Below are 18,020 nucleotides of genomic sequence, written 5' to 3'. Positions count from 1 at the left end.
TTCGCGCCTCGTTTGCCATCCCATCGGACCTTCACGATAGGGATGCGTGAGCGCCTGAGTTGCTTGGTTTGGCGATCCATGATTTCGACAGGCTTTTCCACGAAATTCAGTGTTTCGTTGACCTAAAGATCGTCTAGCGGTACTCAGATTTAGCGACGTGCCAAGTGCTGCTTGAAATGTTTCCCACAATCTCGAGGTAAACCGAGCGTCACAGTCTGAGATGATGTCACGAGGCGTACCATGATTACAAATGATCTCGTCGATGTAGATTTGGGCTAGTCGTTCCACCTTGTAGTCTTCTCGTATTGGCAAAAAGTGGGCTGATTTCGTCAGACGATCAACTATAACCCAAATACTGTCATGACCTGATGGCGTGGTCGGGAGCTTAGTTACGAAATCCATAGCTATACTCTCCCACTTCCATAAAGGTATTGGCGGTTGTTCGAGTAAGCCGAAAGGTCTTTGATGTTCAGCCTTGACTCTTGCGCTAGTTAAACAGCTTCCAACGTATAGAGCGATATCCCGTTTCATGCCTGGCCACCAGTACTTGTAGCGAAGATCCTGGTACATTTTGTCGGCACCGGGATGAATGGAGTATCGGGATTTGTGGGCTTCGTCCATTAGGATCTTTCGCAAATCGGTCCGCTTAGGGATCCAAATTCGGTCAAGAAAATAGAAGATCCCATCTGATTTGCTTACTAGCTGAGTTCCATCGTGATAGATTCTCTCTTTCTTCAATGTACACTCGTTAAAGCAAGCATGTTGAGCTTCGGGGATGAGGGTTTCGAGGTTATGCTGGGCTTGAACGTTTCGGATACTAAGCACGTAACTCTTTCTGCTGAGTGCGTCAGCAACAACATTCGCTTTGCCTGGGTGATAACGAATCTCACAGTCGTAATCGTTGAGGAGTTCTACCCATCGGCGTTGACGCATATTAAGTTCTCTCTGATTGAAGATATGTTGTAGACTCCTGTGATCAGTGAAGATCGTACACTTGGTACCATACAGGTAGTGTCGCCAGATCTTTAATGCAAAGACAACTGCGCCTAGCTCGAGGTCATGGGTTGTATAGTTCTTCTCGTGGATCTTGAGCTGTCGAGATGCGTAAGCTATAACCTTGTCCCGTTGCATAAGAACACAACCAAGACCGAGGTTTGAATCATCACAATAGACAACGAAGTCGTCGCTTCCGTCGGGCAACGTAAGAATTGGTGCATTGCACAGCATATGCTTGAGGGTTTGAAAGGCAGTCTCCTGTGCAGTTCCCCACACAAAAGGCTTGTCTTTATGGGTAAGAGCGGTAAGCGGCAAAGCGATTTTGGAGAATCCTTCAATAAATCGTCGATAATAGCCCGCTAGTCCGAGAAAAGAACGAACTTCAGACGGGTTCTTAGGCGTAATCCAACTTTTGACTGCTTCAATCTTCGCGGGATCGACGTGTATACCCTGACTATTCACGATGTGACCCAGAAACTGAACCTCCTCCAGCCAGAATTCACACTTGGAGAACTTGGCATAGAGTTGGTTCCCCTGAAGTAACTCGAGAACCAAACGTAGATGTTGCGCGTGTTCGGCTTTCGATTTGGAATAAATCAAGACATCGTCGATGAACACAATGACGAAACGGTCTAAGAAGGGCTTACACACGTGATTCATTAGATCCATGAAAACCGCGGGTGCATTAGTTAGACCAAAAGGCATAACAACGAACTCATAGTGGCCATATCGGGTTCGAAAAGCGGTTTTGGGGATGTCTTCCTCTTGAATCCGCAATTGATGATAGCTAGAACGCAGATCGATCTTCGAGAAACACTGGGCCCCTTGCAACTGATCAAGTAAGTCGTCGATTCGGGGTAGAGGGTATCGGTTCTTGATGGTTAGCTTATTCAGCTTCCGATAATCGATGCACATTCGGAACGACCCATCCTTCTTTTTGACGAAAAGGACTGGTGCGCCCCAAGGAGAAGTGCTCGGGCGAATAAAGCCTTTTTCAAGCAATTCCTGGAGTTGGTTTGATAGCTCCCGCATTTCGGATGGAGCGAGACGATAAGGAGCTTTGGCAACAGGGTTGGCTCCAGGAATGAGGTCAATACGAAAGTCGATATCACGACTTGGCGGTAGTCCAGGGAGATCATCAGGGAACACCTGAGGAAATTCACGGACCACTGGAACATCTTTGACTTCAACCTTCTTTTTCTTTTCCTTCTCCGCTACTACAATGTTGGCCAAGAAGGCTCGGTATTCCTTGCGGAGATACTTGCTGGCTTGAATACACGACATGAGCTTGAGACCTTTCGATGCTGTTTCACCGTACACACATAGTAGACCTCCGCTTGCGAGCGAGAATCGAATCATCTTATCAAAACACACAATTTCGGCATGGTTTTCGCGAAGAAAGTCCATGCCTACTATGACGTCGAAACTTCCGAGTTGCATCGGTATAAGGTCGATTGGGAAGATGTGATTGTTGAGCTCGAGAGTACAATCACGGAGCACAGAATTAACGGCGACAGTTCTTCCAGTAGCGACTTCGACTTCGAATGACGACGAAAGATAAGAGCGCTTACGACTAAGGAGCTTCTCAAATTCAAACGACACAAAGCAGTTATCGGCTCCGGTATCAAACAAACATGATGCATAAATACCATTCACAAGGAACGTACCATTGACCACATTGTTGTCCGCCTGAGCCTGACGGGCATTGATGTTGAAGGTTCGAGCATGGGCTGCTTGCTGCTGTTGTTGAGGCTGCTGCTGTTGCTGAGGCTGCTGGGGCTCTTGTTTAACCACCATGTTTGGGCACCGGTTTGCAAAGTGGTTAGGATCACCACATGCAAAGCAGACTCGAGCGTTGACCGCGGGTGCTTGAGCTGCTGGTTGGCCTTGAGGGGCAGGGAGTAGAGCTTGGTTGGCAATGGCTTGAACTGGGCTTGACGGGGACCATAGCGACAGTTCGCAGTGAAATGACCGTATAAATTGCAGTGAGCGCAAAAACGACAGGCTAGTATGAGCATGTCGGGCAGAGTGGGTGAGGACCTGTGTATGCACGCTTTGCTGGCGGTGCATTGATCACTGGAGCTGAGCGATGGTGCTGCTGCTGTTGAGCTGGTACGGATTGGAGAGGAGCAGCAGTTGTTGCGACTGCATAGCTCTTGTTGCTGGAGCTGTTGTTGTTGTGCTTCTTCTTTCTTCTTGAAGACTTGGAGGATTGAGCAGAGGCGGTGTCGGTGGATGCTGTTGTGGCTTGGTGCAGAGACTTGGCTTGCTTATCCCAAAACCCAGACTTAACCCGCTTGTCGTTGATCTCAGCGGCAAGTAGGTAAGTCTCTTCGATTGTTGCTGGCTTGGCGGCTTGAACAAAATCGGCTACGCAATCTGGCAGGGCTCGGATGTACTTCTTGATGGTTTGATCTGGGGTCTTGACTTGATCGGGACATATGATGCTAAGCTGCTTGAAGCGAGCAGTGAGAGCAGTGTTGTCTCCATCCTTCTGCGTGATGGTCCAAAACTCGTCCTCCAGCTTTTGGCATTCATGAGGAGGGCAGAATTCATCGATCATAATAGCTTTCAACTCCTCCCATGTCAGCTCGTAAGCTGCATCATTCCCACGCTTGTTTCGTTGGCCGTCCACCAGTCTAGAGCACGGGACTGGAAGACGCGTGTAGCATTGAGAGTGCGGAGATTTTCAGGACAACCACTTTGGCGCAGAGTGACTTCGACCGAGTCAAACCAATGAAACATGGCAGTAGGGCCATCTTCGCCGGTGAACTCTTTGGGTCCGCATGCTTTGAACTGCTTGAAGCTAAAAGCAGTCTTGCTTGAATCCTTAGGCATGTCAGCTTGAGATCCCTCAGACGACTTGCTGGCATTTTCATACACCTCACTCACAGCTTTCGCCACTGATTTGGAGATGATGGCAGCGAGACGCCTGTCTCTCTTCTCTTGGCGGGTCAGACGTTGTCGGGATCCAGACGACGACATGGTCTGTAACAGACATCGTCACAGGACTCAACACAACGAAATCGAATCTCACCTCACACGTCTAGACTACTAAAGCTCAGGAGCACGAGTAAAGCACAGATTATATAAGCACATAGTCACGAAAGGCACAAAATCCACATAACCACAGAAGCACATAAGCAAGTAGGGCACAGAAGCATGCAAACACATACGTATTTAATCACAGAGTCACATAATGTCACATAATTCTCCTAGTAGCACATACAGTATCCTGACTGCCTCTAAGTTTTGCGAGTATTCGAATATAGTGGTTGCGAATAGCATATCGAGTAGCATAGTATAGTATGGCCTATCTTAGTCGTATAGCATAGCATAGCATAACATCGTCTAGATTGCAACAACTGGATATCGAATTGAGATGGAATAGCAATGCGAGTCGTGTGTGTCGATTGAAATGATAGCAAAATCGAACAACATCCCAAAAATATAAACACATAAACAGAGAAGGCACACATATACACATAAAAATCAACGAGTCATCAGGGTACACGGTTGCGGTTCTCAGAATCGAAACACATGAAATTGAGAGATGGATTGTCTGCGGCTACTAGACATCGACTCCCTAAGGCAACTCGACTATTCACAGTAGACTTGTCATCACTTTCGACTCTAGAGGTCATGTTTCTGCCTCGATTCTTGGGCATTCCACACGCGTTCCCTAGGTCATACTTGTGAGTTCAGGTCGTTGGAGTCCGTCGAATGCTTTGGTGAGATGAAATAAAGTTCGGAGCAAACTGCCAAGGTTAGGGTTTCACCCCTGGCTTAGCAATTTCTTCCTTGTTTTTAAGAAAATTCACGGAGGATTTTCATCAAAATGCGGATTTCACTCCTGATTTGGTATAATCCTCCTCGTTTATTAGTGAAAATAATAGAATAATCGTGAATAAATGGATAAATTCAGCATAAGCCAGGCAATTTGGTCAGGAGTTTGCGGTTTTCACACCTAATTCTGACTAGATTGCTGGTTGTGATTGAAATTCGAGTGCAGTGATAGCGAAGAATTGCAGAAGAAAGCACATAAACTTGGTCTGATGGTTCTTAGCTATAGTCTAAGTCTCTAAGACAGCGACCCGGACTAGGTCGTGTCTAACCTAATTCCCTATAGTTATGGCTCTGATACCAATCTGTCACACCCCAACCGATGGCGGAATCATCGGGGCGCGGCACTGAGCGAAACAGATTGTCCAGAAGTTTCCACAACAACTATTATACAAATTCAGTTAAAATGATACGTCCCATACCGTATCCCAAATAAATAACAAGTCATTACAGAAAACGTCTAGTCAATAAATCCTGTTCCGACAACTCAGATTTAATTATTACAAAACCAAATAAATATTGTTTAAATGTTTCTAAGACACGTCTGGACAAGATCTACAGACAGCTAAGCCCTAGACTCCTGCTCAGAGAACTATTTGTTGGGGGCCTCTAGAAACTTATTCTAGCCTCGCTTTCCTAGCAAGCATACACCTTAAACACCTGTCACATACGTTAAAATAAAGTCAATACAAATAATGTAAAGGTGAGTACACAAGTTTGATAATAGCATATAGAGTTCGAATAGTTTACGCATAACCAGGCACGTACACAGAGGAAAACGAAGCATGTTAATTATCGACATGGGACCATCGATACCAACGACTGCGGGTTGACTGTCTGAGACAGTTCGCAATACATGAATACCACCGTAATCCATGCAAGTAATTGTCCTCAACAACCCCCGTGTGAATGGGTGCTGAGTCTAAACTATAGTACTATGTTGCTAAGGCAGGTAGATAGCATTCCACGTGTAAACATAATAAACAAGCATTCATTTAGTCAGGTAATACATGTGATCGGTTAGCGTTCAAATAGTTTGTATAGTGTAATTGTTTGTGATTTTGATAGGTAACGTATGTAACACCCAAAAGTGCTAAAACCAAAAAGGGATCGAGTATACTCACAGTGATTGATTATGGATTGAAGGGAGCGCTGAGAGTAGGTTAGCCTGGATAGTTCGATAGCATAGCTATGAGTAACGCGGAAATGCAAACAAGTGAAATTGGGTCGAACAGTCTGGTCGATCGAACAGCAGGTTCGATCGAACAGCACTATCCGTTCGGTTGGTCTAACCGTTCGGATAGTCTGCTCGATCGGCCGGAAGGCTCGATCGGCTTGGACAGTTCAAGTGGATTGTTTCTTCCTTTAGGAAGGATGTGTTTGTGTATGATGGTTTGAACTTTTGAAGTTTTAGTTGCAGTATTTGAAAACATTGAAGTGTTCTTACCTTTCGAGTCGATCGATCGATCGAACGGGTAGTTCGATCGGTCGGCCCAACCGATCGGTTAGTCAACTTCAGTTGCAAGTCCTCAAGGAATGGTCACTCGATCGGTTAAGTGTTGAAGCATAGTATCTCATGATCCGAAGAGTAATGTTTACCAATCGAGTGGCATATTCGATCGAACATCGCTTCGTCAATACCATACTTCATGAAATTGAAAAGATGTGGGGCCGTGTATCAGCCGATCAGCTGGCCCGGTCGATCGGCTGGTAGGTCCGATTGGCTAGACTGTTCGTTCGAACAGTCTAGCCGTTCGGCCAGCATTTCTGACCTGGTCGGCCTTTCGTCTAACACTTGGCTGTTTGGTTTGTTTTGATATGATTTCGAGGTATTTTGACAGCGGGTTGAACCATAGAACCTGGGTTCTTACTTGTTTCACTAGTTCGGGCAGGAATCACCCAAGTCCGGCCAGTGAACTGTTCGGAACGGTAGTTTAGCGTTTAACCCGTAATCGGTGAACCTCGTTGGTTTGAATCCGAACCTTGAACCACGTGATTGTTAGAATGATTAGTGAGCTGGTTCAAGCTCCGTTTCTACCAGTTCTAACGTGTTGAGTGTAAAAGAGTTGAAAGAAAGTCAGAAAATCCGTTTTCAATCTTTCACACCGCGATATGTTAAGATCTATGATAGATTTTAGTTTGTTAATGTGGAAAGGGTTAACCGATCGGCCAGGACTTCTGGTCGAATGGGCTGCTCGATCGGACAGCATGTTCGATCGGCTGGCCTGTTCGATCAGGATGTCCTGTTCGATCAGCAAGTGTTTCGCGACGATTTTTGATATTTCGATTTTGATGAACGATGATTCGAGTACGATAGAGTTTCCTAATCAAATTACTTTCAGTTCCAACTACTATATCTAACATAAGCTTCCTAGTTTCACATTTCGGTTTCGATTTTGATTGAGTTCGGTTGCTTTTCGAGTTCGATTCGATTTGATCACCACACATAACAACATAAAGTAACACGCACAAGTAACACATAAGGCACACACACACGTATAATAATACCAATGTTCGCATAATTCGAGTTTCGAGTCCGATGATTGATTCGATTAGCTTGATTATTGATTGATTAACTTTATCGCATTGTTACTTCCTAGTATTCAAAGTCGTTTAACGATTCGCATTCGATTAATACTCGATTAATATTCGATTATTTAGATTAAACAACACTTACTCCACATAATACAAAAAATTAAAATAGACTAATTACAAATAAAGGTCAAAGTTTGACTTTGACTTTGACATTTGAAAACACGGGGTGTTACATCTCGAATCTGGTGGATTTTGTCAGTCGTTTCTTGTAGAATCTCGGGACCGGTTAATTGCGAATGACCGATCTCGTGCCACACAATAGGCGAACGACATCTCCTTCCATATAAGGCCTCGAATGGTGCCATCTGGATGCTGGCATGATAGCTGTTGTTGTACGAGAATTCGACCAATGACAGGTATTTGTTCCAACTACCACCAAAATCTATAACACACGCACGGAGCATGTCTTCAAGAGTACGAATCGTTCTCTCAGTCTGTCCGTCGGTTTGAGGATGGAATGCGTTACTCAGATTAAGCGACGTGCCAAGCGCTGATTGAAATGTTTCCCACAATCTCGAGGTAAACCGAACATCACGGTCTGAGATAATGTCGCCAAGCGTACCAGGATTACAAATGATCTCGTCGGTGTAGATTTGGGCTAGTCGTTCTACCTTGTACTCTTCTCGTATTGGCAAAAAGTGGGCTGATTTCGTCAGACGATCAACTATGACCCAAATACTGTCGTGACCTGATGGCGTGGTCGGGAGCTTAGTTATGAAATCCATAGCTATACTCTCCAACTTCCATATAGGTATCGGCGGTTGTTCGAGTAAGCCAGAAGGTCTTTGATGTTCAGCCTTAACTCTTGCACAAGTTAAACAACTTCCAACGTATAGAGCGATATCCCGTTTCATACCCGGCCACCAATACTTATAGCGAAGGTCCTGGTACATTTTGTCGGCACCGGGATGAATAGAGTATCGGGATTTATGGGCCTCGTCCATTAGGATCTTTCGCAAATCGGTCCGCTTAGGGATCCAAATTCGGTCGAGAAAATAGAAGATCCCATCGGATTTGCTTACCAGCTAAGCTCCATCGTGATAGATTCTATCTTTCTTCAATGTACGCTCGTTAAAGCAAGCATGTTGAGCTTCGCGGATGAGGGACTCGAGGTCATGCTGGGCTTGAACGTTGCGGATACTGAGCACGTAACTCTTTCTGCTGAGTGCGTCGGCAACAACATTCGCCTTGCCTGGGTGATAACGAATCTCACAGTCGTAATCGTTGAGGAGTTCTACCCATCGGCGTTGACGTATATTAAGTTCCCTCTGATTGAAGATATGTTGCAAACTCCTGTGATCGGTGAAGATCGTATACTTGGTACCATACAGGTAGTGTCGCCAAATCTTTAATGCAAAGACAATTGCGCCTAGCTCGAGGTCATGGGTTGTATAGTTCTTCTCGTGGATCTTGAGCTGACGAGATGCGTAAGCTATAACCTTGTCCCGTTGCATAAGAATGCAACCAAGACCAAGGTTGGAAGCATCACAGTAGACGATGAAGTCATTGCTTCCGTCGGGCAGAGTAAGAATCAGAGCGTTGCACAACATGTGTTTGATGGTTTGAAAGGCAGTCTCCTGTGTAGTTCCCCACACAAAAGGCTTGTCTTTATGAGTAAGGGCAGTAAACGGCACAGCGATCTTAGAGAATCCTTCAATAAATCGTCGATAATAGCCCGCTAGTCCGAGGAATGAACGAACTTCAGACGGGTTCTTAGGCGTAATCCAACTCTTGACTGCTTCAATCTTCGCGGGATCGACGTGTATTCCCTGACTATTCACGATGTGACCAAGAAACTGAACCTCCTCCAACCAGAATTCACACTTGGAGAACTTGGCATAGAGTTGGTTCCCCTGAAGTAACTCGAGAACCAAACGTAGATGTTGCGTGTGTTCGGCTTTCGACTTGGAATAGATCAAGACATCGTCGATGAACACAATGACGAAACGGTCTAGAAATGGCTTACACACGCGATTCATTAGATCCATGAAAACCGCGGGTGCGTTGGTTAAACCAAAAGGCATAACGACGAACTCATAGTGGCCATATCGGGTTTGAAAAGCGGTTTTGGGGATGTCTTCCTCTTGAATCCGCAATTGATGATAACCAGAACGCAGATCGATCTTCGAGAAACATTGGGCACCTTGCAGCTGATCAAATAAGTCGTCGATTCGGGGTAGAGGGTATCGGTTCTTGATGGTTAGCTTATTCAACTCCCGATAGTCAATGCACATTCGGAACGACCCGTCCTTCTTTTTGACGAAAAGGACCGGCGCGCCCCAAGGAGAGGTGCTCGGGCGAATAAAGCCTTTTTCAAGCAATTCCTGGTGTTGGTTCGAGAGTTCCCGCATCTCGGATGGAGCGAGACGATAAGGAGCTTTGGCAACAGGGTTGGCTCCAGGAATGAGGTCATTACGAAAGTCGATATCACGATTTGGCGGTAGTCCAGGGAGATCATCAGGGAACACCTGAGGAAACTCACGGACCACTGGAACATCCTTGACTTCGGCTTTCTTTTTCTTTTCCTTCTCCGCTACTACAATGTTGGCCAAGAAGGCTCGGTATTCCTTGCGGAGATACTTGCTGGCTTGAATACACAACAAGAGCTTGAGACCTTGCGAAGCTGTTTCACCGTACACACATAGCAGATCTCCGTTTGCGAGCGAGAATCAGATCATCTTATCAAAACACACAACTTCAGCATGGTTTTCACGAAGAAAGTCCATGCCTACTATGACGTCGAAACTTCCGAGTTGCATCGGAATAAGGTCGATCGGAAAGATGTGATTGTTGAGCTCGAGGGTACAATCACGGAGAACAGAGTTAACGGTGACAGTTCTTCCAGTAGTGATTTCGACTTCGAATGACGAGGAAAGATAAGAGCACTTACGACTAAGGAGCTTCTCGAATTCAAATGACACAAAGCAGTTATCGGCTCCGGTATCAAACAAACATGATGCATAAATACCATTCACAAGGAACGTACCATTGACCACATTGTTGTTCGCCTGAGCCTGACGGGCATTGATGTTGAAGGTTCGGGCATGGGCTGCTTGCTGCTGTTGCTGAGGCTGCTGTTGTTGCTGAGGCTGTTGGGGCTCTTGTTTAACCACCCTGTTCGGGCACCTGTTTGCAAAGTGGTTAGGATCACCACATGCAAAGCAGACTCGAGCATTGATCACGGGTGCTTGAGCTGCTGGTTGGCCTTGAGGGGCAGGGAGTAGAGCTTGGTTGACAGTAGCTTGAACTGGGGCTTGACGGGGACCATAGCGACAGTTTGCAGTGAAATAACCGTAAAGGTTGCAGTGAGCGCAAAAACAACAGGCTAGACCCACTGGGTGATGGTACGAGCATGTCGGGCAGAGCGGGTGAGGACCTGTGTATGCACGCTTTGCTGGCGATGCATTGATCACTGGAGCTGAGCGGTGGTGTTGTTGCTGCTGAGCTGGTACAGCCTGGAGAGGAGCAGCAGTGGTTGCAACGGCATAGCTCTTGTTGCTAGAGCTGTTCTTCTTCTTCTTCTTCCTTTTTGAAGACTTGGAGGATTGAGCAGTGGCGGTGTCGGTGGGTGCTGTTGTGGTTTGATGCAGAGACTTGGCTTGCTTATCCTAAAAACCAGACTTAACCCGCTTGTCGTTGATCTCAGCGGCAAGTAGGTAAGTCTCTTCGATTGTTGTTGGCTTGGCGGCATGAACAAAATCGGCTACGCAATCTGGCAAAGCTCGAATGTACTTCTTGATGGTTTGATCTGGGGTCTTGACCTGATCGGGACATATGATGCTAAGCTGCTTGAGGCGAGCAGTGAGAGCAGCGTTGTCTCCATCCTTCTGCTTGATGGTCCAAAACTCGTCCTCCAGCTTTTGGCGTTCATGATGTGTTGGTAAAATTCCATAGCTTAATGGTTTTAATTTCGGTTAATTAAACGAAGTTACTTTCTAGAATACACTACTTTGATATGGTTTGTGTTTTGCAGGCATTGACGGGTTTAATGTGCATTTTGGAGATTTACTGAAGCTTTGGGTGGATGCTAGAGAGAACATAATTGAAGAAAATGCAAAAAGAGGCAAAACTGAGCCGAACTCTGCGCCAGAAACAGTCCAAACTTCATTTTGGCTTATCTTGAGCTAGAAAATGAGTTTCGGGGCTTATAATATATGCATTTAGGGTAGCTCGACGAGACGAATCAAAATATAAGGTTTTGAAAGGCCAGAAATTGATGCATTATCTGCTGCACACCAGCTGATTAGTAAAAACGGGATTTTTTTTGAGAAAAGTCAATTTTGGAAAAATGGGAGTTACACTTTATTATTACTTCAACTCCCATTCATTTGAAAAAAAAAACACTATCTAACACATCTCTTTCATCTCTAACCCACACCTAACATCATCACCATTCAAACCCTAACTTCCACCATTCCTGAAGACTCAAGGTCATGGCTCCGTGCTCGTGTTCATCGCCCGGTGATCGCGTCCATCCAACCATGAGCGGCTAGTCTCTTCGGTTTCACCCCGGTGTAGATGTTGTAAGATTTTCTAGGGTTTATGCATTTGTATTTTAATTTGGTTTTGTGACAAATTGTTTAGTATTTGAAACCTCGGATAATTGTCTTGCATTTGTTTCGAATTCGTGAATTGTTGAACGATGATAAAGTTATGACTTTGCGAAATGGTTATGTGCAATTATGCCTTATCTTAGGTTAGGATTTACATGTCCGAGGTAATGAAGTGCATTGTGGTCCGTTGTCTATGACGTAGATAGCAATTGGCACCTAAGTTTCGTGATAGTAATCCGTTAATCACTATATGCAATTGAATCAAGTTAAAACATGTAGGAACCCTAGGTCTTGCAATAATCGAACCGGGTGTGGAACTTGTCTCTAATTTCTTGTTTTAATCATTTAGTAATTTAGTTGCAATTTTAGTTAATCACAAGTGTTTTAGATAATATCAATTGTCGGGTCACTCCGATTTATTTTCCAACCAAATAACCTTATAAAAAAAATTAGCAAACTTCATAATCAATTTGTACACTTGTTTGTAAATACTTTTGCTAATCGAACAACTAGTGTGATACTGACCACATGCTCTTCGTGGATACGATACCCGACTTACCCTAGCTACCTAGGTTTAATTGGGTTTTTGACTGATCGGGACGACACGGTCACGTCAAAATGGCGCCGTTGCCGGGGAGCTAGTGCGCTTAGTATTTCATTGCTTGTTCGATTTTAGTTTAGTTTTTTTTTTTTTTTCGTTCTTTCTTGTATATTCGTGATTTTACTTTGGGTGGTCGAGCTTGTTTGTGCAGGTATATGTTTTGCAGGTACCATTTTTCAACATGAATTGGGTAGATGATGACCCATGTATATGTTGTGGGAGCAACTGTCACTGGGTTGAGGATTGTCCGATGTTTGAAGTTAAATACGGAAATCGTGGGAGGTATTGCTCTGAATATAGGCGAGAAAAAGGATATGTGAGGGTTTGCTATGATGATGACGGGATTCCCTTCTATTATCCCAACTTTGAACCGCCTGCACCACCGGAGCAAGAAAATGACGCTTATCAGTCATGTCCTTGTTGTGGAAAAGTTCACATACATGAAGATTGCCCAGTGTTTTGGAAAGATCCAGTGTTTTGGAAAGAAAAAATAAAGTCTGGTTACAAGCCACCACCACATTATCAAGAATACTACTATAAACCCGAATTGCCACATTTCTCAAGTTACCGGGAGGAGGAGTATGATGATTATTATAATGAATACCCTCAACCGGCATACGAGGAACCTCAAGACTCAATAAGTTCCAAGCTCGATGCCATCATGAATGCTCTTACCAACTCACATCATGAACTTAAAACTGAAATGCGGAATTCAAATCAAGAAATTAAAATTGAAATGAAGAAAGAGTTTGAAGTAAGAGATAAAGCTCATGAATCCTTGGCAAAGAAAGTGGGTCAACTCGCCGAAGAATTAGCCCAAATTAAACGCGAGCGGGAGGTTTTGGCTAATGGTACAATGGTGGATGGTGATGTGGTGGAAGAGGTTAGAGATCTTTCGGAGCAAGAAGTTGAATGTTTGAACCGAGTGGAAGACATGACACCGCAAGACAAATCGGATTCGAAAGAAGCTCACATTCATATTCACCCTTCTCCCAAACTTATCACTCCAACCAACAAAGTTGGGGATGCGGTTTCGGGCATAAGGATTCGAAGGGTGGCGTTGCAAGACATTGGCCAATTCGTCAAGGAACGACCCCAAAGTAGCTTAATACGCATGCCGCGTAAAATAAAAAGAGAATGGATCCGACATGCCAAATACCGAGCGTATGTAGGCAACTCGGTAGGAAAATGTGCACTTCGACCACCATGAGAGGTAAATTAGGTATTATTGTTGTAGAGTTTGTACTAGTATTCGTTTATTTTATTTTTTTTAGTTAAATGAACGTTGTGGGTGTGTTCCCTATATAACCCTCACGAGACCTACTCGTCCTCCCGAGCTATCGGGTGGTTTAAAAGGGCTTGTTGCATAAGCTAAATGCAACCGTGATTCCTACGAAAGTGAGTTAGGCTTGTTATTGTTGTAAATTATTTTTCCACATAAATCAAAGTAAATAAATGTATGACTTGGTAATTTTTTTTCATAAAAGTGATAGAACTAGGTAGCTAATAAATTTTAATGGTTGTGAGAAGCATGCTTCTACACAAGGGTTAAGATTTGTAGTTACATTATGTTCGTGGGACGACCGCTTTCTTGAAGAGAAGAAGAGCACACGAGGAATGAGCTCCAAAAATTAGGTGCATACGTTCCCTTTTTACTTTTGATTTTTAGTTAGCAAATAAGTGGATTGTAAATTGTAGTTTATTTTCGGGGTAAAATTTTGAGGAGGTTAACCGTTTCACATCCCTTGTGCGATTTAAAAACTCTAGTTTTCACACATTTAGGACAATGTTTGCCTCAAGTGTGGGGATGGGGGAGTTAGTAAAAAGTTTTGATTTTTGACCCGTTCATTTAAACACTACACATTGAGGACAATGTTTGCCTCAAGTGTGGGGATGGGGGGGAAATTTCAATTTTTTTTCAAAAATGTCTTTGTTTGAAGCAATCTAAAAAGCACAAGTAACTAAGTCAACGAGGGATGACACAACCCATTTGGTCTTTTGACATGGTCAAGTTCAAGTTAATAGCATAACGGTATTTAGCGGGTGGTTATTTGGGAGTAATTCGCCTAAGAAACTAGCACATCATGCATGTCACATACCATACCCTTTAGATATGTGAGGTTTTGAGCCACTTTTATATCATAGAATTACATATTTATGTTTCTTTGTTTGAGTGGACCATTAGTCATGTATTGTAGAACTTGCATCTTTTGATACGTTTGAGACCATAGACTGAATACAAGCACGAGAATGATTAAGGCATTAGGTGAACCTTTTTCCTTTAAAACCAATTATTTATCCTTACCCAAACAAATCCCCTAGTCGCCCACTTTGAACCTAAACCTTTCGTTTAACAACCCGTTTAGCCCATAACCGTTAAACCTTTTCTTTTAAACCCGTGTGATGAAAATTCGATTGTAGGATTATTTGTTTGTATAGTTGTGTTTGCAAAAAAAAAAAAAAAATTCAATCAGAAAATGTTGCGAAAAAAAAAAGAATAGATAATTGTTGAGAAAAGAACAAAAATATATGTTCTTAGTTTGAGAAATAAAAGGCTAAAGTTGTTGCCTTGTAGTTGATGTTTATAGTTTAGTTTTGTTTAGAGTAGCCGTTGTAATAAAAATCGAGTTTTCATCACCTTAGCCACTTTAAAACATCCTATTTCCTACCCTTCGCCTAGCCCCGTTACAACCCTTTAAAGACCTTTTGACTTGTGCTTAGTATTCGTGTTCGGTGGTGGAGAATGATTGAGTTGCAAGCATATGCGGTTACGTGTTCTAATCGGTTTTGAGTGATTACTTAAAAGTGTTAATTCATTATCTAATTAGCCAAATTTTAAACCGAGTGGAGAGAACATTGTGAGGGATGTGCATGATTTATTGGTTTCAAGGGCGAGTTAATCTTGGATAACCATTTTATATGTGATTATTCACTTTACTGTTAGATATTTCGTAAATTGTAAAAAGTTTGAACCGGGTATGACTTTAGACCTTAACTTACGTCTCAAGAATGGGAAGTGTGTTTTTCGTGCGACCCACGTGAAAGTGAAAAACAGATTTGCTTGAGGGCAAGCAAAAGACAAGTGTGAGGATGTGATGTGTTGGTAAAATTCCATAGCTTAATGGTTTTAATTTCGGTTAATTACACGAAGTTACTTTCTAGAATACACTACTTTGATATGGTTTGTGTTTTGCAGGCATTGACGGGTTTAATGTGCATTTTGGAGATTTACTGAAGCTTTGGGTGGATGCTAGAGAGAACATAATTGAAGAAAATGCAAAAAGAGGCAAAACTGAGCCGAACTCTGCGCCAGAAACAGTCCAAACTTCATTTTGGCTTATCTTGAGCTAGAAAATGAGTTTCGGGGCTTATAATATATGCATTTAGGGTAGCTCGACGAGACGAATCAAAATATAAGGTTTTGAAAGGCCAGAAATTGATGCATTATCTGCTGCACACCAGCTGATTAGTAAAAACGGGATTTTTTTAGAGAAAAGTCAATTTTGGAAAAATGGGAGTTACACTTTATTATTACTTCAACTCCCATTCATTTGAAAAAAAAAACACTATCTAACACATCTCTTTCATCTCTAACCCACACCTAACATCATCACCATTCAAACCCTAACTTCCACCATTCCTGAAGACTCAAGGTCATGGCTCCGTGCTCGTGTTCATCGCCCGGTGATCGCGTCCATCCAACCATGAGCGGCTAGTCTCTTCGGTTTCACCCCGGTGTAGATGTTGTAAGATTTTCTAGGGTTTATGCATTTGTATTTTAATTTGGTTTTGTGACAAATTGTTTAGTATTTGAAACCTCGGATAATTGTCTTGCATTTGTTTCGAATTCGTGAATTGTCGAACGATGATAAAGTTATGACTTTGCGAAATGGTTATGTGCAATTATGCCTTATCTTAGGTTAGGATTTACATGTCCGAGGTAATGAAGTGCATTGTGGTCCGTTGTCTATGACGTAGATAGCAATTGGCACCTAAGTTTCGTGATAGTAATCCGTTAATCACTATATGCAATTGAATCAAGTTAAAACATGTAGGAACCCTAGGTCTTGCAATAATCGAACCGGGTGTGGAACTTGTCTCTAATTTCTTGTTTTAATCATTTAGTAATTTAGTTGCAATTTTAGTTAATCACAAGTGTTTTAGATAATATCAATTGTCGGGTCACTCCGATTTATTTTCCAACCAAATAAACTTATAAAAAAAATTAGCAAACTTCATAATCAATTTGTACACTTGTTTGTAAATACTTTTGCTAATCGAACAACTAGTGTGATACTGACCACATGCTCTTCGTGGATACGATACCCGACTTACCCTAGCTACCTAGGTTTAATTGGGTTTTTGACTGATCGGGACGACACGGTCACGTCAGTTCATGAGGAGGGCAGGATTCGTCGATCATAATTGCCTTCAACTCCTCCCATGTCAGCTCGTAAGCTGCATCATTTCCGCGCTTGTTTCGTTCGGCCGTCCACCAGTCTAGAGCACGGGACTGGAAGACGCCTGTAGCATTGAGAGTGCGGAGATTTTCAGGACATCCGCTTTGGCGCAAAGTGACTTCGACTGAGTCGAACCAGTGGAACATGGCAGTAGGGCCATCTTCTCCGGTGAACTCTTTATGTCCGCATGCTTTGAACTGCTTGAAGCTGAAAGCAGCCTTGCTAGCATCTTTGGGAGCGTCTGTTCGTGATTCATCAGTCGACTTGCTGACGTTTTCGTAAACATTGCTCACAACTTTTGCCACACTTTTGGCGATGATGGCGGCGAGACGCTTGTCTCTCTTCTCTTGAGGAGTCAGATGGTGTCGGGATCCAAACGACGACATGGTCTGCAACAGACATCGTCACAGGACTCAACACAACGTAATCGAATCTCACCTCACACGTCTAGACTACTAAAGCTCAGGAACACAAACAAGGCAGAATCACATATAAGCACATAGTCACCAAAGGCACAAAATCCACATAACCACAGAAGCACGTAGACAAGTAGGGCACAGATTCACAGAAGCACATAAACACATATACATTAATACAGAAACCTATCCTTCCAAGTTCGCGTGTCGTTCGTATAGCGATTGCGTATAGCATATCGAGTAGCATTGTATAGTATAGCCTAACTTAGTCGTATCGCATAGCATAGCATAGTATCGCCTAGATTGCAACAACTGGATATCAAATTGAGATAGAATAGCAATGCGAGTCGTGTGTGTTGATGGAAATGACAGCAAAATCGAATAACCTTTCAGAAATATAAACACATAAACAGATAATGCACACATAAACACATAAAATCGACGAGTCATCAGAGTACGCGATTGCGGTTCTCAGAATCGAAACACATAAAATCGAGAGATAGATTGTCTGCGGCTATTAGACATTGACTAACCAAGGCATCTTGACTATTCACAG

Source organism: Helianthus annuus, chromosome 3 (assembly GCF_002127325.2).
Source record: "Helianthus annuus cultivar XRQ/B chromosome 3, HanXRQr2.0-SUNRISE, whole genome shotgun sequence".
NCBI lineage: Eukaryota > Viridiplantae > Streptophyta > Magnoliopsida > Asterales > Asteraceae > Helianthus > Helianthus annuus.
Note: the sequence above shows the minus strand (reverse complement) of the source record.